This window comes from Haliotis cracherodii, unplaced genomic scaffold, assembly GCF_022045235.1.
Source record: "Haliotis cracherodii isolate W230 unplaced genomic scaffold, xgHalCrac1.p SCAF_35, whole genome shotgun sequence".
NCBI classification, from domain to species: Eukaryota; Metazoa; Mollusca; class Gastropoda; order Lepetellida; family Haliotidae; genus Haliotis; species Haliotis cracherodii.
This window is the reverse complement of record NW_027266292.1, coordinates 1,899,408-1,923,478: the sequence shown is the minus strand read 5'-3', so window position 1 is coordinate 1,923,478 and position 24,071 is coordinate 1,899,408.

The window sequence follows — 24,071 nt, the reverse complement described above, 5'->3', positions numbered from 1 at the left end:
ATAAGTTGGCTATGTCCATTGGATTACAATGTATCCAGATTGACATTTTTTCAGCTTCAGCTGTCAAATGTTCAGTCCCTGACGTTTGTTTACTGACGTTCGTTCCCGCACGTTTGTCTATTTCCGTGAGGGTTCATTCGCACCAACTGACATCTCCCAGGAAGGTTGTCGTGACACACACTTTATAAATCTGCTGAGTAAGTAATATTTCATATTAAATTATGTAACCATATACATAACCATATACATAATAATAATTATTTAAAGAGCACAATGTCTTATAATTCAGCTGAAGACCCTTCTACAATGCGATATCTCGATTGTTTTCACGAAACAATGAAATTGTGGCGTCATAAAATTGACATAATATATTGTTAATGTATGTAAGCTATATCATAAATTGCGAAAATAACATGGACTTTCATTGACTGTGTTTCAAAGCCGTCCAAACACCATGTAATCAATAAGCCACCTGATGTTCAGGAAGGTTTATTGACGACACACGGGCGCATTTGTGAAAAACTGGCAATAGTTTCAACAGATGCTAGCTTTGCACGCAGGGCACGTGCCGAACATACCCACCTGGTAGTCACGTGCAGCACTGTTCCCACGTGACCGTTGTTTGGTTGGTTGGTTGGTTATTTTACGCCGCACCCAGCATTATCCGGCCATATGGCGGCGGTATGAATAAAATCGAGTCTGGACCAGACAGTCCAGTGATTAATATCACGAGCATCGATCCACGCAATTGGAATATGATGACATGCATCGACCAAGTCAGCGAGCCTAACCACCCGATCCCCTTAGTCGCCTCTTACAACAAGCATAGTCACCTTTCAGTTCAAGCATGGGTTGCTGATGACCTATTCTACCCCGGATCTTCACGGGTCCCAAGGTGACCGTGCAACTCTCAAACGAGGAATCCAAGATTGAGTCAAGTTACTTTATGGATATCAATATTGTCCTGCACATATTCCTCCGCCTATCTTGGCAACGACATTCCCAAAAACTCTTCACCATTTTGTAAGGCATTTATATTCACAACACCAGTCTCATATCACTTCAGTCAAAATTCCGGTCCGCGAGATCTCCCGCGATTCTAACTGCTGCAAGTCACGGGAAAGGCTGTTTTCACAATGGCCTCAATTCTGCAGCAGACAGCTTGACTTCCATTCGCTTTCAGCTGGTAATCGGGGAATGTTGACTTCGTTTGTTTATAGGGGTATCCATGTTAAACTGCGGCATGGTATTTCAGTTGGCTAGCACTATTTCCATGCACATTCACGTGCAATTATCTTTAAAGCCAGGTTGAACCCAATTTCGGGGCGTTTTGGTAGCCTAGTGGTTAAAGCGTTCGCTCGTCAAGCCGTAGGCCGAGGTTCGATTCCCATCATCCGTATAATGTGTGAAGCCCATTTCTGGTATCCCCAGCCGTGATATTGCTGGAATATTGCTAAAAGTGGCGTATAACCATACTCACTCTCTAAACCCCATTTCACCTCGCCACACAGCTTCGATGAAACTGAAACTGAAAGGGCATTTGATATTCGAGATGTTGTATGGAGTTTAGATATGTTTTAAGCTACAGCTGCAACCCCAGATATTATTAAATTTAATTATAAGCCTAAATACATATATTTTCTAACAGCCTCTTGCAACAATGTTTTTGGGGCATGTTTGGGTGCAGGAAATCTATTTTTTAACATATTGAAGCAATACTATTTTTTTCAGAAATTTCCAAGGATAATTTATTTTTTCCGATAAAATCCCAGGCCATGAATAAGCAAGGACGAGAATATTTCTAACGAAACTCCCGGGACACCAAAACACACATACAACACCATAAATACACGACACAACACATTTCAAACATAGATTTCACGCATACACACCACAACACAACACAACGCAACATACATACATACATACATACATACATACATACATCACACAACACACATGCACAGCACATACACACCAAACATACCACATACCCCAAAACACAAACACACCACACACACACCACACATACACACAAAATATACATACCACACCACACACCACAGCACACACACAACACACATACATACATACATACCACACCATTCCACACCACACACACCACACCACAACACACATAGGCATCACACAACATCACACACAAAGCGGCGTTAAATCCAGCATACTCTGCTTATAATAATTTGTCGGTAATAATTAATACTTTTTAATTCCACCTGCAGGTTCCGATGAGTTTATCCTTGCAATATGGGAGTCAGAGTCGTGTTGTTTCAGCAAAAAAAGTTCAAAGAACCCTGGGGGTATGTCTTAAAAGCTTTTCATTCCATATACCATTAAAAAAATGTTTTTTCACTCAATGACATTTTAACCATTAGCTGGTATTATATACTATTTAAATCATCTAACTCCTCGTCAATTTGGTTCAATATGATGGGTTGGTAGTATAGGTAATGGTGATTCTGGCTCACTTCCACTGGAGCCAGATTTATATACCTATACCACTACTACAGAGGGATTTTTTTATGCAAAAATGATGATGCAATTCAACGGTCAGGATTCGTATTAAAAGAAACATCAATGTTAATTAATAATGGATAAAATTTACCATAGACCACAAGGATAAAAATCCACTGCGGCTAAGGTATCTAAAGATGGTTAAAGAAACAAACGATGTGGCAAATATACTTACCGGCAACGCGTTATATCCCGAGGAAGAAGTTTGGTATTTTTACAACGAATGAAGTTCATCAGGCTTACCTCTTGTTTCTTCCCAACGATAAGGTAAGACGCAAAACGTATAAATACGCTTTAACCGTAGTGGATGTGGCTAGTCGATACAAAGAGGCTGAGCCATTAACCTAGAAAGATTCAACAGAAGTAGCTAATGCACTGTGTCGCATATATAAACGCGGACCACTAAAGTGGCCTAAGTTATTTCAAGTAGATCCTGGTCGCGAGTTTATGGGATCAGTAACTAAACTGTTAACAAAGCACGATGTCGAAATCAGGCGTGGTTAAAAAGAGGCCCACCGTAGTCAAGCTGTCGTTGAAAGATTTAACAGGACATTAGTGGAACGTTTGTTTGGCTATCAGTATGGGATTGAAATGAAATCGGATCGATTAAGATCAACCGAATGGGTGACACGATTATCAGCGCTGAATTATGAAGTAACGAGATTAATCGGGAAGAAACCATCCAATGCGATTAAAATGAAATCTGTGACTTCCGAATCTTCAGCACCGCGGAGAGGCAAAGAATAAAAACTTCCGGATAGAGTTAGCGTAAGATATTTATACCAGCCCGGTGAACTCGAAGGAGGCCTACGTCGCGCAACCGATCCGATTTGGTCCCTTAAGATATAAAACATTAGTCAGTTGGTTATGAAAGAAGAAGGTGAGCCTATTCTTTAGTATCTTAAAGATGGACCGGGCAGGGCATTTGTACGAGAAGAGTTGTTCATAGTTCCCAAAGATACAGTATTACCACCATAACCATAAGCATAGGTAGTTACACCATCCTTATCAATCCATCTCTTTGTGTTTAAGGGGGATAATGATGTCGTGTTCATGCTTAAACCATATATCCTGTGATTGTTCATCTCGTGTTTGAATGTTCTACCATTGAATAATGCTTCTTTAAACTGTTCGTGTTTGATATGCTTTTGTACCACATACTTCTTAACACCCTTAGCTTTTCTTATCTCCCCATTATCAGACTTTTTTATAGAATACATCTTAGGTCTTAATCCGACATACTCCGCAATAGGGGTCCCAGCACATTCACCCTTCATCTTACCTAACACCTTTTTATTTACTGCGCTGTGCAGTGGATTATCTTTTGGGTAATCGCTCGTGTCGTACATATCTTTTTTTCTGCCATATCTTTATATACGTCCTCGGTTTGTATTTCCATCAACAAAGAATCTGTGTCGGTATATAACACCTCGCATCTATCGCCGTACTGCTTCTTAAGTTCGTTGTAATAAAAGTCATACATTAAGTCGTTATCAAATATCTTGCTTCTGTTAAAAGCCGGACTGGCTATAAGTTTCCTGAGTCTTTCATCCTCATTAGACCTGACTAATTTAACATCAACACGTTTCCTTAGATTCTCCATAGTTTTACCAAATACTGAGTTATTCATGAGCTTATATAGGTTCTTTTCAAAATCGCTGGTAGCCATCTTTCTTAAATCTGTGTTCAGCCTTATATAGGGCTCCATCCAAGGGCTTTGATCAAACTTTAGAACTCTGTGTATTTTCTTTCGTTTCATGCCACATATTTTTCTTCTTTTAACCGCCCCCAAACCGATCATTGTCAAGAATTGTTGCCCTGGCATACCACTCGCCGCTACGTCGCAAACAACGTTTTCTTCCATCCGTGAATGGGAGGCAAAACCTTGATTCGCCTGTAAACGGTTGTAGACGCCTGGTGTAACGCTTTAAGCACAGAGCCCGCCTCTGGTGTTGCCGACCCCACCTTAGTCTTTGCCGCCTATGGTAAGCTGTTAGGGTCACACCCTTCAAAGTACGCCTTGCTTTCAGACGGGATGCATAGAGCCTGTTTTCAACGGTAGATGTTGAAATACACCTCTAATGATAATAGGGGGCACGGGTGGCCCAGCCGTCTAAGGCGCCGCGATTCGCAGTGCAGAGTTGCGTCCCTTGGGCACGCCAGAAACCTATGATTGTGGGTTCGAATCCCGGTTCGCCCCGATTATGTTTCTAGGTTTGTCAGCACCATACCCGTGCTCATGGGTTTCACCGAAGTGGTAAACGTTGGGACTTGGATCACTTCGGGCTTTCCTCCCACATTAACCTGACTCGCCGTGATATAACTGGAATACTGTTAAAAGCGGCGTGAAACCCATCTCACTCACTCACTCCCACGAAGCTCATATGACTTGGATAAAACATATATTTCACTTTGATCCTCTCCTCCTGACACAACTTATCACATTTTACATATATCAGACAAAAATCAGATACGATGCACATTTTATTTTGATCGATTTGCTTGCATACGCCCGGAACACAACAATATGAAAATACAAAGTCAATCTTTTTTTCAATTGCGAGAAATTGCTTTAATAAAGGTTGAAGGCCCACCCGTTTCTACAATAACATTTCTTTCTTCTTAGGGTGTACAGTTTGGAACATTTAAACAGTCTGATAGCACCAAGGAACTGGCATTGACATCATATGGTTTATAGAAACTCCGAGCTGCGGCATGGGTAAAACATTACTACAAGGATCCCGGTCGGCTACAGTGTTCTGTGGGGTCTGTTTAGAAAGTCCTTGCAACAAAATTCATTTTGATCTTCACAAAACGCCCATTCGATGTCAAGAACGTTGGTACAGTTATGTTTCTGTGATTCTGGAATGCAGCGTTCACCGTAGTCCGGATCACAAGGATCTGTAAATAACAATTTGATAAAACAACCACAAAAACAAACAAACAAACAAACAAGGAGTGTAGCAATTCTGAAGAACGGGTTAGAAATGGTGCTGCAAGATTATTGCACTAATATATCGACGTGCGTGCGTGCGTGCGTGTGTGTGTGTGTGTGTGTGTGTCTGCTTGTACTAGTCCGAACTGATACCTATTTATAGTGCCAGCACACTGAGATACCATGCCGCAGTTTTAACATGAATACCCCACTCAGACACAGTATACTGACTCCGAGCCGATCAGTCCTTGTTTTAGCCCCTTAATGCCGAGCGCCAGACAGGGTAACAACAAGTACCATCTTTTAACGTGGCCGGGAATCGAACCCCGCACCTTCCGCTCTCCGGGCGGACGCGCTGCCACTAGACCACGGAGGCGGTCTTCAGATTCACTGACTTGGTTGATGCGTGTCATTGTATCCCAATTGAGTAGATCTATGCTCATGATGTTAATCACTGAAATGGCTGGTCCAAACTTTACAAACAGCCTTCACACAGCTGGAATAGTGCCGAGTGCGGGGTTACACACACACACACACACACACACACACACACACACACACACACACACACACACACACACACACACACACACACACACACCGTGTGTGTAAATAAAACTGCCAAAAATAGAAAGAAGTGCACTCCAATTCCGATTAGTCCTCATTGTTGTTAGTTTGAGTAGTTACTTGTGTCATCAAATTAAGAATGCGTGCTGCCAAATTGCCAAATATATTTTCTGTGTAAATTACTAAAGAAATATTATCGTACAAAATCAGTTATAAAATATTGTTGATATAGAACATCAACGCGGGAGAATAACCAGTGTCGATTATCCACCGAAACAAACTCCATTAGGCGTAAAGACAAAATGGCGATGAAAATTATATGGATGAATCGCCGAAATGGCACCAGGTGTTCGCGAACAGAATAATCATATCTTGTCCTACAGGTAACACCTGCCTCTCACACACGTTACATAAAAAACACAAGCAAAAGTACCATTGTCTTTCTCAACCTTCATTTTTCAACCATGTGTTAAAAATTGTGACATGCCTGTTATATTTGGCTTTGCATGACATTGGTTGTTTGTGATACAATTTCAACCTGGTGACAATGGTTGTCTTTTGCAACCGTCTTTTACAGCTTAAAGCTTGAAGATACATAAAGATATTTAATGCGAAAACCATGTTATACTGTATTATGGTAAAATAAACATAGCTAGGATCGTATATGTGCACATGAATTAGCCATGAAGAGGTTTTGTAACGAAATTCCACATCACGAAGAAACAGCAACCGCTATTTGGCCTTTTATCGAACCAACTATATATCCTGAAAATATACTAAAACTAACAACTTATACTAAGTTTGGACACTGGCATTAAGAAACAAAATAGCAGAGCTTATACACATTTAGACGTGTCAATAAATCTTGCATGTATGAGTTATTTAAAAAAATCCATTAAAAACGTAATGAATAGATGAATAGATATCGGAGGATGTATTCATTTTTATAGACATCCTTAAAGGGACCGGTGTTGCAGACATCAATGAGATGACACTGCTTCCACTCTCTTTCTCACTTTCTCTTTTTCACTCTTTCTCTCACTCTCTCTCTCTCTCTCTCTCTCTCTCTCTCTCTCTCTCTCTCTCTCTCTTTCTCTCACTCCCTCTCTCACTCTCTTTTGCTCTCGCTCACTCTTTTTCTCACTTTCTCTTTTTCACTCTTTCTCTTACTCTCTCTCGCTCTCTCTCTCTCGCACTCTCTCACTTTCTCACTTTGTCTCTCTTTCACTCTTTCTCTCACTCTCTCTCGCTCTCTCTCACTCTCTCTCTCACTCTCTCTCTCTCACTCACTCTCTCTCTCTCTCTCTCTCTCTCTCTCTCTCTCTCTCTCCCTCTGTACTATATGCACGATTACATTGAGTGAGTGAGCGAGTGAGTTAGTTTGTTTTACCGGGCTTTTAGCAATGTTCAAGCAATATCAGGCGAGAACACCAGGACTGGGCTTCAAGCATAAATTGTACCCTCGTCCTAACCATATTATTTTCCCTTCCGCAAAGCCCTTTCTGTAATGCAAAAGTCCTACCTGAAGCAAGTGTAGATTTCCCTCTGAATATTCCATCTCACTGGGGCTCCTTTTCAATTTAAATGGAGTTATTTGTTTCAATGAAACATATATTTTCAATAACTAAGCGCTAGTCTAATTGTACCCATGTTGGAAACGAACCCGGGCCGTCGACGTGACGAACGAACGCTTTAACCACTAGGTCTTTTCCTATTTTTCCAAGACAATATAGGTATTGCATGACAGCGACACTACAGGATACTGTTCACATCACTCCATGAACAAAATGATCTCAACCATTAAAACATGTTTTACCATTACTGACTTGTACTTACATGGTAAATGCGAGGGGTCATATTTGAACGCATACACATCTGCAACGCAGACGATGAAGACGGCGACGGTTATCAGGAGACCGTGAATCATAGTTGCCGCACGTGTCTTCCTCTGTAGCGTTGTGGTATGTATGTATGGTTTGTGCAACAGCTTTTGTGGTATATTTTTGTGTAAGTTAATGTGCTATCACATATATGAATTTACTGCATCTGTTTGTAGGATATTGAGAATCAATATGTTAACTTGATAGACGCGTGGTATATGGGAGAGAGGCATGTTTGATCAGAGTTACAACATTCAAGGCCTCGGTGAAACTTTCAAAAGTGTCCCTATTTTGACTTGTACCATATGTTCCTGTGTTCTTTTTTCTAGTGAACTGTTGACTTGCCTTTGCATGTGTTTGTGACGAGTGCCACCGGTGGGGCAGGATATGCTCACTTTTAGCGAACACTTGTTATAATCAGTGTTTGATTGTGATTATTAAACACATCCTAATGATATACATCGGAAACGGGGGCACGGGTGGCCCCGTCGTCTAAGGCGCCGCGATTCGCTGTGCAGAGTTGCGTCCCTTGGGCACGCCAGAAACCTATGATTGTGGGTTCGAATCCCGGTTCGCCCCGATTATGTTTCTAGGTTTGTCAGCACCATTCCCGTGCTCGTGGGTTTCACCGAAGTGGTACACGTGTGAGACTTGCATCACTTCAGGATTTCCTCCCACATTAAGCTGATACGCCGCGATATAACTGGAATACTGTTAAAAGCGGCGTTAAACCAAACTCACTCACTCACTCACATCGACGAAGTTTTCTCCGAAATCCCCTGATTATATAACTAGTTGTGTCTTTTTATCGATAACAGGGTCGTGGTCAACAGGGTCGAAACATCGGCGACAGTGATAGGCTTTGACCTCATAAAAAATTCTGACGTCATTAAATATCTTATCTAATATTTACATTGATGTCTGTCATACCAAACATGTTTTTTTACTTTTTCAATAACCATTTTACGTGTGTTTCGTGTTTTTTGGGAGGTGAATCCTCCTTCTTGGTTACATGGTAATTCAATGTTTGCCTTATGCTGTATTCCTGTTATGTCATTGATGTCATATTTCAAGCATTATTCATATCACTGCATATTTATACTTAATATGTAAAATACTTCAAGAAAAAAAGTAACTGAGCTTCATATAAAGTTCAGTAAAATAAGTTTATTCAGAAATTAAATGAAGCGTCTTTCACAGCATGGTCAGGGAGGCATTTCTTCGACCTTCAAGTGGTGATTCACAATTTTCACGTGCATGTTTATTTAAGGCGCACAATTTGGATGTTTGCGTGTTTGTTGAGGGCATGATACTCACACACGTGAACAGGAAACAATAACTCCTTACCTGTCAGGTGCTCATAAAAAAACACGTTGATTTACCCTACAAAACGTGTACACAACTCAAAGGCTTGCTGAAATCAACGTCTACGTTTTAAAGTTTTAATGTCTTGGCATTTTGAGGAAGCACTGCATCCGGACCCAACGTCCAGCGATACGCCCAATTTCGTTTCCACGTCACCGTCTTCGTCAGGCACGCCTAACTTAGTGTAGACAGCTTCTGAGATTCAGAAGACTATGACAGTAAACAGATGAGTCCTGGTTTCATCTGGACAGCTATAATAGTCGTGCAAGGATCTACAGGCGTTCAGACGAGTGAGTGAGTATGGTTTTACGCCGCTTTAAGCAATATTCCAGCAATATCACGGCGGGGGACACCAGAAATGGGCTTCACGCATTGTACCCATGTCGGGAATCGAACCTTGGTCTTAGGCGTGACGAGCGAACGCTTTAACCACTAGGTTACCCGACCGCCCCAAGAACACTTAGAACACTTGCGTTACTCAACAACGTCAGTTTCGGGGACGGAAGTGTAATGGGGAGAACATAACTCATCATTGTTATTGGCAGTCGGAATTGCGTATGCTACCGTGACTACATCGTTAGGGATCATGTTGCGCCCTTTGTGCAAATGCAGGGAAGGGACGTAACGTCACGTTGCAGTGGGATAATGTAACAGACGTTTTGAGACAGAATAACAGTGATGCATTGCCATGGCCAGCCGTTTCTCCAGACCCCCCATAGTATATGTATGGGATTAGTTGGGTGGTCGCCTACCACAGGACCAGAATCAGCCGGTAACGCTTGCTCAGTTGGGCCAATCTTTGGTTGAGATTTGGAACAACATCCCCCAGGCTGTTTTCAGTCATCTGGGCCCACTTGCACAAAACGATCTTAGCGCTAAGACTATTGTAAGCCTATGCTTAAGTATGGGAGTTACGATTATCTTAGCGCTAAGATCGCTTTGTGCAGGCGGGCCAAGGTGTCTTCAAACTTATTAAGACAATAATAGTTTTACATCGAGAATATCTCAATTCGGACTGACGAAACCTATTTGATTGTGATTCATAGACGCATGGAGTTGAATCCATGTTATGATTATATCAACAATCAGATTATGGCACACACTTCCATTCGTGTTACAATTAACGAACAAGAACTAAAAGAACAGAAGAGTTACTATCGCAGTGACATGGATTGAGCACAACAAGGAAAACAGTCATATTATTTAATCAGTCATGACAGGGGCTTTACAAGTGACAGAAAGTTCCGTGTTGATGGTAGCCTTGAAGGATAACCCGGATATGCTTGACATGTGACCCAGAAAGGCTTGCCAGATGATCCAAGGTACAGACAAGCCCCGGTCATACACGGATATCCGACTGCACCTTGTCTACTTGGGACCACCACTTCCGGTTGCTCCTTTGCAACAGACAGTGCCCTTAGGACACGTAGCATATGCGGGACCAATCACGTACTCACAACGCCTACCCTCCTTGACCGAGATGCAGGTTCCGCCCCATCTTTGACAGGGGTCTGCAAATATACACATATACAAGCTGTTACAAGAGTGTTACTATATACCGATTTTCGATGTCCAGGATGGCAATCAACGAACAAAGGGAAACTATACAGAAACAATATGGATACTGAGCTTGACTATCGATTGTTTCTATCAATGTTATGAAACGACAGGCAATCAATACAATGATACTTCATATTTTTAAAAAATTAAAATTCGCCTTGTTTGAAGATACACGAGGGTATCATATTAGCTATATAACGGCGGCATGTTAATAATCGACCCGAGGAACTAGTGGTTGATATCACGAGCATTGTCCCACGCCGTCAGGATACGATGACATACAATGAACCAAGTCACCAAGCTTGATCATCGGATCCCAGGCTAACCCACTCTCGCCTTGAAACCCGACAGAGTAAGCAGACACATTAAACTACGGTTATAACGAACTCAAATGGACCACTAATTTTAGTTCGTTATAGCCGTAGTTCGTTAGAAGCATATATACAGCATGACAACAGCAAATGATCGGGACCAAATAAGTAAGTTCGTTATATCCGTCAGCTCGTTATAAGCGTGTTCGTTATAACCGTAGTTTACTGTGTGTGGAACACTTTTTACAGTCATTTTGCATATGTACATAAACATAGGTACAAATGAGCGCAAGTTGCGTTAAATTAAGTCTATGAAATTGAAATATGATATCAATTATCATTGTAAAAAAGTGTTAAAAGTGTTATGGTATAACGGGGAAATCTACCGACATGTGCAAATTTCAAAGGTGTTATAGTTTTTCTCATTTGAATCTACAACTTCTTTATCTCGCTATGAGGACAAAGCTCTTCCTTCTCTCGGGGTTAGCTTTGTCGTAATTACACTTCATAAGTTTTGTAAATAGCAGTTCGAATACAATTTATTATGGAAATAGTTTAAAATGCTCTGTATTCTGAAATTGCGAATTCCAATGTCTTACTATCTGTGCAAAATAGACGTAACATAATTATAAATACTTACATGGTAACTTTGCATGCACGGGGTGACTGAACTCGACAACAGCGAGGAGAACAAACACTGTGAAGAGTAGAAAATGTTTGCAAATCATAGCGAAGTTTTATAAGACGGTCTGGAGCGAGAGTGTCGAGTAAGTGTGCGCTGCTCAAGTGTCGTCTCGCTTCTATATGTTCGTATTTAAACTGACAACAGGTGTTTTCTATATCGTATACGTGGAACACCCTGACAGGTTGATTGATGGCGCGTCGTATCCCTATCTTCAATAAAAAAAACAGGCGCAGGCATTTTGCTCAAGTAAATAAAGTTTGTGATTTGTTTTCATTGGGCAAATAATACGTAGGCTCTTTTTTGTTTACTATTCCCTATTATAACTTGTACTCTATTTTCCCGTGTTTTTGACGTGTTTTTATTTTGGTCTAATTTTGGTGAAATGTGTGATCGTCGGGTCCCTAAACAACGGTTAATAAAACGTCCAGAGGTTTCTAGCACCAACAAATACTGACGTCACACCTTACCTTAAAACTAAACCTTTTTAACACAAACCCAAACCCAAACCCAAACCCAAAACATAACCTTAACCCTCACCCTAAAGAAAAAAATTAAATAAATTTTGCCGAAGATTTAACATATTCGTGACACAGGTTACATGAATAAATGATAGTCATTGCTAATCACTGGATGTCCCTGATAGTTACTGATAATCACTGGAGGTCACTGATAGTTACTGATAATCACTGGTGGTCACTGATAGTTACTGGTAATTACTGGATGTCCCTGATAGTTACTGATAATCGCTGGAGGTCACTGATAGTTACTGATAATCACTGGATGTCCCTGATAGTTACTGATAATCACTGGAGGTCACTGATAGTTACTGATAATCACTGGATGTCCCTGATAGTTACTGGTAATCACTGGTGGTCACTGATAGTTACTGATAATCACTGGAGGTCACTGATAGTTACTGATAATCACTGGAGGTCACTGATAGTTACTGATAATCACTGGATGTCCCTGATAGTTACTGGTAATCACTGGAGGTCACTGATAGTTACTGGTAATCACTGGAGGTCACTGATAGTTACTGATAATCACTGGAGGTCACTGATAGTTACTGGTAATCACTGGTGGTCACTGATAATCACTGGAGGTCACTGATAGTTACTGATAATCACTGGAGGTCACTGATAGTTACTGATAATCACTGGAGGTCACTGATAGTTACTGATAATCACTGGAGGTCACTGATAGTTACTGATAATCACTGGAGGTCACTGATAGTTACTGGTAATCACTTGTGGTCACTGATAGTTACTGATAATCACTGGTGGTCACTGATAGTTACTGATAATCATTGGTGGTCACTGATAGTTACTGGTAATCACTGGAGGTCACTGATAGTTACTGATAATCACTGGTGGTCACTGATAGTTACTGATATTCACTGGAGGTCACTGATAGTTACTGATAATCACTGGAGGTCACTGATAGTTACTGATAATCACTGGAGGTCACTGATAGTTACTGATAATCACTGGAGGTCACTGATAGTTACTGATAATCACTGGAGGTCACTGATATTCACTGGAGGTCACTGATAGTTACTGATAATCACTGGAGGTCCCTGATAGTTACTGATAATCACTGGAGGTCACTGATAGTTACTGATAATCACTGGAGGTCACTGATAGTTACTGATAATCACTGGAGGTCACTGATAGTTACTGATATTCACTGGAGGTCACTGATAGTTACTGATAATCACTGGTGGTCACTGATAGTTACTGATAATCACTGGAGGTCACTGATAGTTACTGATAATCACTGGAGGTCACTGATAGTTACTGATGATGACACTGTGGTCACTGGTTGTCACTGATATCCCTGTTGGTCACTGATAGTCACTGATGATGACACTGCGGTCACTGGTTGTCACTGATATCTCTGTTGGTCACTGATGGTCACTGATGATTACCTTGTGGTCACTGGTTGTCACCGATATCTCTGTTGGTCACAGATAGTCACTGATGATTACTCTGTGGTCACTGGTTGTCACTGATATCTCTGTTGGTCACTGATAGTCACTGATGATTACTCTGTGGTCACTGGTTGTCACTGATATCTCTGTTGGTCACTGATGATCACTGATGATTACACTGTGGTCACTGGTTGTCACCGATATCTCTGTTGTTCACTGATAGTCACTGATGATTACACTGTGGACACTGGTTGTTACCGATATCTCTGTTGGTCACTGATGGTCACTGATGATAACACTGTGGTCACTGGTTGTCACTGATATCTCTGTTGGTCACTGATGGTCACTGATGATGACACTGTGGTCACTGGTTGTCACTGATATCTCTGCTGGTCACTGATAGTCACTGCTGGTCACAGATTATTATACAGTGGTCACTTGTTGTCACTGGTGATCACTGAGAGTCTCTGGTGGTCAGAAACAGGTCACAGTGACAGGTAGTCAGTGATAGTCAGTGGTCATTAGTGCTAGTCACCGATGGTCATTGTTGGTCACTGGTGGACGTTTATGATTGTTGTTGGTCACGTAATCGTTACTTTCCTATTTGACGTTTCAGTAAATCCTGATTTATTTACCAGATTTGTAGATATTCAAAATATACATATAAACAGTCAGATAGAAGTTGTATCTATCGAACTGTAATTAATCAATAAACCTCTCATTTGTATTCAAGCCTTTCACGATATGAATATTAATTAAACGTATATCTGCCTCTGTGTACCCAACTTTGAACATCATAAGTGATGTTTGTTTGTTTGTTGTTTGTCGCCGCACTTTTCCAGCAATATGACGGCGGTCTGTAAATAATCGAGTCTGGATCAGATAATCCAGTGATTTACATCATGACCATCGATCCACGCAATTCGGATCGAAGATATGCATCAACCAAGTCAGCGGGCCTGACCACCCGATCCTTTTAGTCGCCTCTTACGACAAGCATAGTCGCCTTTTACTGCAAGCATAGGTTGCTGAAGACCTCTTCTAATCCGGAACTTCACGGGTTCGTAAGTGATGTATATACATTACATTGAACATATTGCGGACACTCTTCAATCTGGGTAGTGGGGATCTTCTGATCTATTTGGTTTGATAAATGGAAATGATATGATCATATCTGCAGGGGAGTTGGCGATCAGACCAAATGGGTTCTAATGTATGGGGTGATGAGATGGTGGCGCATTTGGTCGTTGAAGAGGTCGGGGTCAAATCCGAAATGTACATTTTGCAGTCAACGTCACTAATATCGGTTAAAACCACCTCTGTTAGCCAGACATGCACGAATTCTTGACTCATAGTGTTCCACTCACTGCAAAATCGAGCTGTCGAGAGCGCGGCGTCGATCATCAACGTCATGTGTTTGTTGGTATCTGATGACAGATTGAGAAACATGCAGCGTTTGGGCAACAATATTATGATGTGTGCACACCTGTCACATGACTATGGCGCGATAACCTTCAGCACGCTGTAAACGCCACATGTGTTTTGTTAATGTACTTGCGAGATTCGAATGTACATATATATATATATCGATTTGAAGGTTCAGAGCTTTTTTAACACTTGCTATTTGTTATCCAGATGGTCATGTTGAGTCGCGCCAGATTGCTTTGAACGCTGTATTTTTAACTGTGTCAAGGCAAATCTATAGTTATGTTCGGTAACAGTTTCATTGATCACTATTCAAATATGCCATGGGGAGTCTGGGTTAGAAAAGGTCCCAGGGGGCACGGGTGGCCCAGTCGTCTAAGGCGCGGCGATTCGCTGTGCAGAGTTGCGTCCCTTGGGCATGCCAGAAACCTGTGATTGTGGGTTCGAATTCCGTTCGCCCCGATTATGTTTCTAGGTTTGTCAGCAACATACCCGTGTTCGTGGGTTTCACCGAAGTGGTAAACGTCTGAGACCTGCATCACTTCGGGCTTTACTCCCACATTAAGCTGACACGCCGTGATATAACTGGAATAATGTTAAAAGCGGCGTTAAACCCAACTCACTCACTATTCAAACAGCAAAACACAACATATAGGACTCCAGCAGTTACCTTACTCAGTCGTACTTTCTTGGTAAATACGTGAAACTTTGAATGAACGAGTGAATGGGTTTTTTGTATGGTGCCACTCAGAAACATCAAATAGTATCACGATTGCCTGTAATTAATTGTCACCGGGTTGTAAAAGCAGTCAAGACACGGCCAAGAGACCGTTCCGCTTCCCTCTCCCTCCATCGTCAGGCTTCGTCACCGTTCGGCAAACTCCGGCGGTCGTGGTACTCGGTGTCTTTACATTCATTGTTAGAGAATTGGTGACAGTAACACTTTATTCTCTAGCGGTTTATCGCATACTTTTATCAAGTATGATTTGATATCTGTCTCCTCGTATAATTATGCAAACTTATTCAGGAATTGTAAATTTTGAGTAATTCTGATTTTTAACGTATTAGCGACATTATCTCGTTCTTGTAGATATTTCTCATGTATTTATGGTCATATTTGCCACCTCAATAGTTCTGGTTGAAAATAATTTGCGGTACCATAAGCCTATGTTCAAAGCATCCCCCCTACTGACTCAGAAGGGTTGTTTTCTCCGAGGTCCGCGTGTTTCGTTTAAAACTCTTGGGGAAATTATGTGTCTTCACCCACAGGTATCGTTGGACAGTTTACGGATCATCTTGTTTCTGCTTTGGTCAGGTCGAAACTTAGGTTTCGTTACTAAGTGGTGGTGGTGTAGTTTTTACCCTGTTACTGACTTAAACTGGTGGTAAGCTAATTCTTATTAGATAGGCTTTTTATATTTCGTACTCCGTTTTTCTAGTAATCGGTGAGTAACCAACTTTCCCGTGATTGCTTAGTTTAGGTCAAGTACATAATTACGACTGGGAGGAAAGTTTGTCTTTTGGTGACGTTCGCTTCTCAATGATTGTGAGTCTAGATTCTCCGCAGGTCGAGGACCTTGTATTTTAGGTAGTCTAGTATTTCCTTGACCTGTCTATGTGTCTGAGGCTTTAGTTTATAAGACTAGTTTGCTAAACAGGCGTATGTCGGCTATTTTATTGACCAAGAGACTAGAGGCCCTAAGTGTTTATTTGTCTCTATCTGACCCCGTTGAGGTTATTCACTCATTAGAGTTTTTGGTGTTAGTTGGTCACAGCCGACTTAACTGGCTGTCTATGCATCTTGCCAATTATCTTGTCAAAGTGTTGATTTAACTACAGTAACTACTCTTCTATATTACTGTTCTGCAGTTGTTAGCCGAGCAACTTGTATATTTTCTCTGATTTAATTGATCAGTGATGACTGTCAGTGTTTTTGGGTTTTGATCCTTCATATTATCGCCCATTGATACAATTAGCTGACAGTTATAAAGCTGTGAACTTTTACCAAGTTTTCAATTATTACTTTATTCTTGTTTAATGACACCCTGGTCTCAGGAGCATAGCTCCGTGACGTTATGGGGTCTGGACCAGGAACATCAGTGGCAGGACGGATGAACAACGATCCACGCCACCCACGTCACAGAACCTCGCCATTCGTACCTTCCAGTCGGCTCTAATGATGAGCAGGACATACATGCATTCGTCACCATGGGCCACTCGCCCCTTTCCGTTACCTGCAAGAAGACTCGTCCCCCTATCGATGAATGTATGTGCGAAAATATGACAAACCAATCAGAATGTGCGTTTGATTTCAAGTTCTTTGTCAAAGAATCCCTCGGAAATAATTTTTGATTTTAAAATAAACCAAAGACGCAGTTAAATGTGTTCAATCATACTGCATTATTCTACACGTCCCGATGTGCTTTAAATTGCATCTGAAATATATTTAATATATGGGGAAATGTGTGAACCATTACGCAACGAGTTTTAGGTATGCCCGTTTGCTATAAGACGGAACCCGGTTGCTAAAATGGCCACGAGATGGGCAAGAGTCGCTATTCGGCTTGTCCCGGAATAACACGAGTTGGTCACGAATGGACATACAGTAAACTACGGTTATAACGAACACGCTTATAACGAACTGACGGATATAACGACGAACTTACCTTTTGGTCCCGACTACTTGCTGTAGTCATGCTGTATATGTACATATAACGAACTACGGTTACAACGAACTAAAATTAGTAGTCGCTTTGAGTTCGTTATAACCGTAGTTTACTGTACATGGGATCTAGTTTACCTGCAATTCACGAAGGGAGTGAGTGAGTTGGGTTTAACGCCGCTTTTAACAGTATTCCAGTTATATCGCGGCGTGTCAGCTTCGTGTGAGTTGGGTTTTATGCCACTTTTAACAGTATTCCAGTTATATCACGGCGTGTCAGCTTAATGTGGGAGGAAAGCCCGAAGTGATGCAGGTCTCAGACGTTTACCACTTCGGTGAAACACACGAGCATGGGTATGGTGCTGACAAACCTAGAAACATAATCAGGGCGAACCGGGATTCGAACCCACAATCATAGGTTTCTGGCATGCCCAAGGGACGCAACTCTGCAACTTCGCCCTTGACGACTGGGCCCCGTGCCCTCTCACGCAGGGAGACAATATGGAGATAGGTGGACACAGTGACAGCAAGTGGCACAAAGTCGATGAAATGTGTATTTCGCCTCTGACTTTGTGAGCAGGCTGGAAGTATACAGTTGTACATGTAGCTGTTTATGCTCTCTGAGGCAATAACCAATCCCCCATAGTTACTACCCACTGTCACCCCAACACCCAGATCAGCACAATTGGGCACAATAGTCATCACTTGAATGTAACAACATTTGTGCAACCACGTTTTGTAACTAAAAAACGTAACAAAAGCCCCATGGATCAAGGTTTTACGATGTTGAAATATGAAATGTTTTAGAATACTAGTAATTGAACATTGTTTGAGTTTGAGAGTCCACATGGTATTATTTCCCCTTTTTTCAAATATTTTCTGAGAATATAAAGAAGTTGCTTCCTTGCATATATAAGTCAGCCAGACCATGTTTATTTCAGTAATGTAGGGCACAGGCCCATAATAAATATCAACAGGTTTATTGGTATTCACGAGCACGGTGCTGTTTTAGTTGTTGGAACAACATTTTCCAGAAGTTCCGCAATAATTTTCACATTAATACACTATTAAAGTAATAATTCTGAAGATCAGTAGAAAAATAGTTTCAAAATGAATGGTGAATTTCTTATGTTTGTACAATACGCATGAAGCACCCAAGCACAGTAACATATTTGTATTTACACAAGCCATTTATCAAATAAATGTTCCCAGTGAGCGATTTTATTTAATCATGAGAGGGAAAAGCAAAATAAATGTACACTTTCTGTACACCAAAATTTGGTACATTGTTGTTGAATTCACCAGAAATGTTCGTAGTAATACAATGATAAATTAATAACATGAGAGATCAATACAAAGATAATTTCAAAAGGGATGATGAATTTCTTACTTTCAACATATTTATGTTTTCACAAGCCTTTAATCCAATAAACCCTACCAGTGAATGGTTTGGTGTAATATGACATGGAAAAAAATCACACTTGATTCATAGAATTGACAGATCATTTTGTACACTACTGTATTCTAGCAGTTTGTATAATACTTTCCAGAAGTTAAGGAAGATGACTGATCTTTGACACAGGGATTGGTGGTACATTTTCAGGACACATACATATATTTCTCTTTTTACGGAATTTTGAAGGTTTTGTAAACCCGTATAAAAGAGGAATGGTCAGGTCTTCTGGTTTAAGAGTCAAAACAAGAGATGCCTCAGTTATGGCAATTGTACCAACTTCTTATACCATGGTGGTCTAATGGTAGAGCGTCCGCCCGGAGAGCGAAAGGTCCGGGTTCGATCTCCGGCCGCGTCATACCAAAAGACGTTAAAAGATGGTACTTGTTGTTACCCTGTCTGGCGCTCGGCATAAAGGGGCTGGTCGGCATAAAAGGACTGGTCGGCTCGGAGTCAGTATACTGTGTCTGAGTGGGGCATTCATGTTAAACTGCGGCATTGTATCTCAGTGAACCAGCACTATAAATCGGCATCAGTCCGGACTAGTACAATGAGCCACACAAACATAACACGTACATGCACGTCGCTATATAAGTGCAATAATCTTGGACGCGACGTTAAACCCAATTTCACCTCACCTCTTATACCATGCCTTTCATTCTTAGGCGCCTTAAAGAGTTCTCGACAAGGCATGCGATAAGGACTTTTTGGCCGGCAAATCCGTAATGACTCTCATTAAACCCGTATTGGCTCGGCAAATTCGTAATGACTCTCATTAAACCCGTATGGGCTCGGCAAATTCTCAATGACGCTCTTTAAACCCGTATGGGTTCGGCAAATTCGTAATGACTCTCTTTAAACCTGTATTGGCTCGACAAATTTGTAATGACTCTCATTAAACCCGTATGGGCTCGGCAAATTCTCAATGACTCTCTTTAAACCTGTATTGGCTCGGCAAATTTGTAATGACTCTCTTTAAACCCGTATTGGCTTGGCAAATTCGTAATGACTCTCATTAAACCCGTATCGGCTCGGCAAATTTGTAATGACTCTCTTTAAACCCGTATTGGCTTGGCAAATTCGTAATGACTCTCTTTAAACCTGTATTGGCTCGGCAAATCCGTAATGACTCTCTTTAAACCCATATTGGCTCAGCAAATTCCTAATGACTCTTTAAACCTGTATTGGCTTGGCAAATTCCTAATGACTCTCTTTAAACCTGTATGGGCTCGGCAAATTCGTAACGATTCTCTTTAAACCCGTATTGGCTCGGCAAATTCGTAATGACTCTCTTTAAACCCGTATGGGCTCGGCAAATTCGTAATGACTCTCTTTAAACCCGTATGGGCTCGGCAAATTCGTAATGACTCTTTTTAAACCTGTATTGGCTCGGCAAATTCGTAACGACTCTCTTTAAATCCGTATTGGCCCGGCAAATCCGTAAATATACTCTCTTTAAACCCTTATCGTATTGATTCTCTTTTAACCCGTATTGGCCCGGTAAATCCGTATTGATCTTATTTAAATCTGTATTGGCCCAGCAAATCCGCAATGACTCTTTAAACCCGTATTGGCCTGGTAACACCGTAATAACTCTCTTTAAACCCTCTAGTATTGACTCTCTTTAAACCCGTATTGGTCTGGCAACTCCGTTATGACTCTCTTTAAACCCTTATCGCATTGACTCTCTCTAAACCCGTATTGGTCTGGCAACTCCGTAATGACTCTCTTTACACCCTTATCGTATTGATTCTCTTTAAACACGTATTGGTCTGGGAACTCCGTAATGGCTCTCTTTAAACCCTCATTGTATTGACTCTCTCTCTCTCTCTCTCTCTCTCTCTCTCTCTCTCTCTCTCTCTCTCTCTCTCTCTCTCTCTCTCTCTCTCTCTCTCTCTCTCTCTCTCTCTCTCTCTCTCTCTCTCTCTCAGTAGTAAGTGTGTGTGTTAGGGATGCTGTGTGTGGGGCAGGCCCAAAGCCCGACAAATTCTCAGAGTCAAGTGTAACAGTGTGGGTTGGCCCTTAGCTCCTAGTATGGTCAGATAACAGCAAGAAGGTCTCAGCAGATAGGTGTTACAGTGTGGAACAGGTCCTTGGCCTCAGAAATTGTCAATAGATAATTGATTCAGTTTGGAGCACACCCATAGGTCCAGGACGCTCAGTAGGCAAACGTTACAGTGTAGAACAGACCCTTGGCCCTAGAAACTCTCAGTAGACAAATGTGACAGTGTGGGTGGAGCAGTCTCTTAGCCCCAAAGACCCTTTAACTGAACGTGAGGTGAAATGGGCTCTGACGTCGCGTTCAAGATTATTAAACTTCCTTAGCAATGTGCATGAACGTGTGTGTTTTCTTATAATTATACCATCAATTCACTATCCAAATAAGGGACGGTCGGGTAGCCTGGTGGTTAAAGCGTTCGCTCGTCACGCCGAAGACCCGGGTTCGATTTCCCGACATGGGTACAATTTGTGAAGCCCATTTCTGGTGTCCAGGAAATGGTGAATTTCTTATGTTTGTACAATACGCATGAAGCACCCAAGCACAGTAACATATTTGTATTTACACAAGCCATTTATCAAATAAATGTTCCCAGTGAGCGATTTTATTTAATCATGAGAGGGAAAAGCAAAATAAATGTACACTTTCTGTACACCAAAATTTGGTACATTGTTGTTGAATTCACCAGAAATGTTCGTAGTAATACAATGATAAATTAATAACATGAGAGATCAATACAAAGATAATTTCAAAAGGGATGATGAATTTCTTACTTTCAACATATTTATGTTTTCACAAGCCTTTAATCCAATAAACCCTACCAGTGAATGGTTTGGTGTAATATGACATGGAAAAAAATCACACTTGATTCATAGAATTGACAGATCATTTTGTACACTACTGTATTCTAGCAGTTTGTATAATACTTTCCAGAAGTTAAGGAAGATGACTGATCTTTGACACAGGGATTGGTGGTACATTTTCAGGACACATACATATATTTCTCTTTTTACGGAATTTTGAAGGTTTTGTAAACCCGTATAAAAGAGGAATGGTCAGGTCTTCTGGTTTAAGAGTCAAAACAAGAGATGCCTCAGTTATGGCAATTGTACCAACTTCTTATACCATGGTGGTCTAATGGTAGAGCGTCCGCCCGGAGAGCGAAAGGTCCGGGTTCGATCTCCGGCCGCGTCATACCAAAAGACGTTAAAAGATGGTACTTGTTGTTACCCTGTCTGGCGCTCGGCATTAAGGGGCTAAAACAAGGACTGGTCGGCTCGGAGTCAGTATACTGTGTCTGAGTGGGGCATTCATGTTAAACTGCGGCATTGTATCTCAGTGAACCAGCACTATAAATCGGCATCAGTCCGGACTAGTACAATGAGCCACACAAACATAACACGTACATGCACGTCGCTATATAAGTGCAATAATCTTGGACGCGACGTTAAACCCAATTTCACCTCACCTCTTATACCATGCCTTTCATTCTTAGGCGCCTTAAAGAGTTCTCGACAAGGCATGCGATAAGGACTTTTTGGCCGGCAAATCCGTAATGACTCTCATTAAACCCGTATTGGCTCGGCAAATTCGTAATGACTCTCATTAAACCCGTATGGGCTCGGCAAATTCTCAATGACGCTCTTTAAACCCGTATGGGTTCGGCAAATTCGTAATGACTCTCTTTAAACCTGTATTGGCTCGACAAATTTGTAATGACTCTCATTAAACCCGTATGGGCTCGGCAAATTCTCAATGACTCTCTTTAAACCTGTATTGGCTCGGCAAATTTGTAATGACTCTCTTTAAACCCGTATTGGCTTGGCAAATTCGTAATGACTCTCATTAAACCCGTATTGGCTCGGCAAATTTGTAATGACTCTCTTTAAACCCGTATTGGCTTGGCAAATTCGTAATGACTCTCTTTAAACCTGTATTGGCTCGGCAAATCCGTAATGACTCTCTTTAAACCCATATTGGCTCAGCAAATTCCTAATGACTCTTTAAACCTGTATTGGCTTGGCAAATTCGTAATGACTCTCTTTAAACCTGTATGGGCTCGGCAAATTCGTAACGATTCTCTTTAAACCCGTATTGGCTCGGCAAATTCGCAATGACTCTCTTTAAACCCGTATGGGCTCGGCAAATTCGTAATGACTCTCTTTAAACCCGTATTGGCCCGGCAAATCCGTAAATATACTCTCTTTAAACCCTTATCGTATTGATTCTCTTTTAACCCGTATTGGCCCGGTAAATCCGTATTGATCTTATTTAAATCTGTATTGGCCCAGCAAATCCACAATGACTCTTTAAACCCGTATTGGCCTGGTAACACCGTAATAACTCTCTTTAAACCCTCTAGTATTGACTCTCTTTAAACCCGTATTGGTCTGGCAACTCCGTTATGACTCTCTTTAAACCCTTATCGCATTGACTCTCTTTAAACCCGTATTGGTCTGGCAACTCCGTTATGACTCTCTTTAAACCCTTATCGCATTGACTCTCTTTAAACCCGTATTGGTCTGGCAACTCCGTAATGACTCTCTTTAAACCCTTATCGTATTGATTCTCTTTAAACACGTATTGGTCTGGGAACTCCGTAATGGCTCTCTTTAAACCCTCATTGTATTGACTCATTGTATTGTGTGTGTTAGGGATGCTGTGTGTGGGGCAGGCCCAAAGCCCGACAAATTCTCAGAGTCAAGTGTAACAGTGTGGGTTGGCCCTTAGCTCCTAGTATGGTCAGATAACGGCAAGAAGGTCTCAG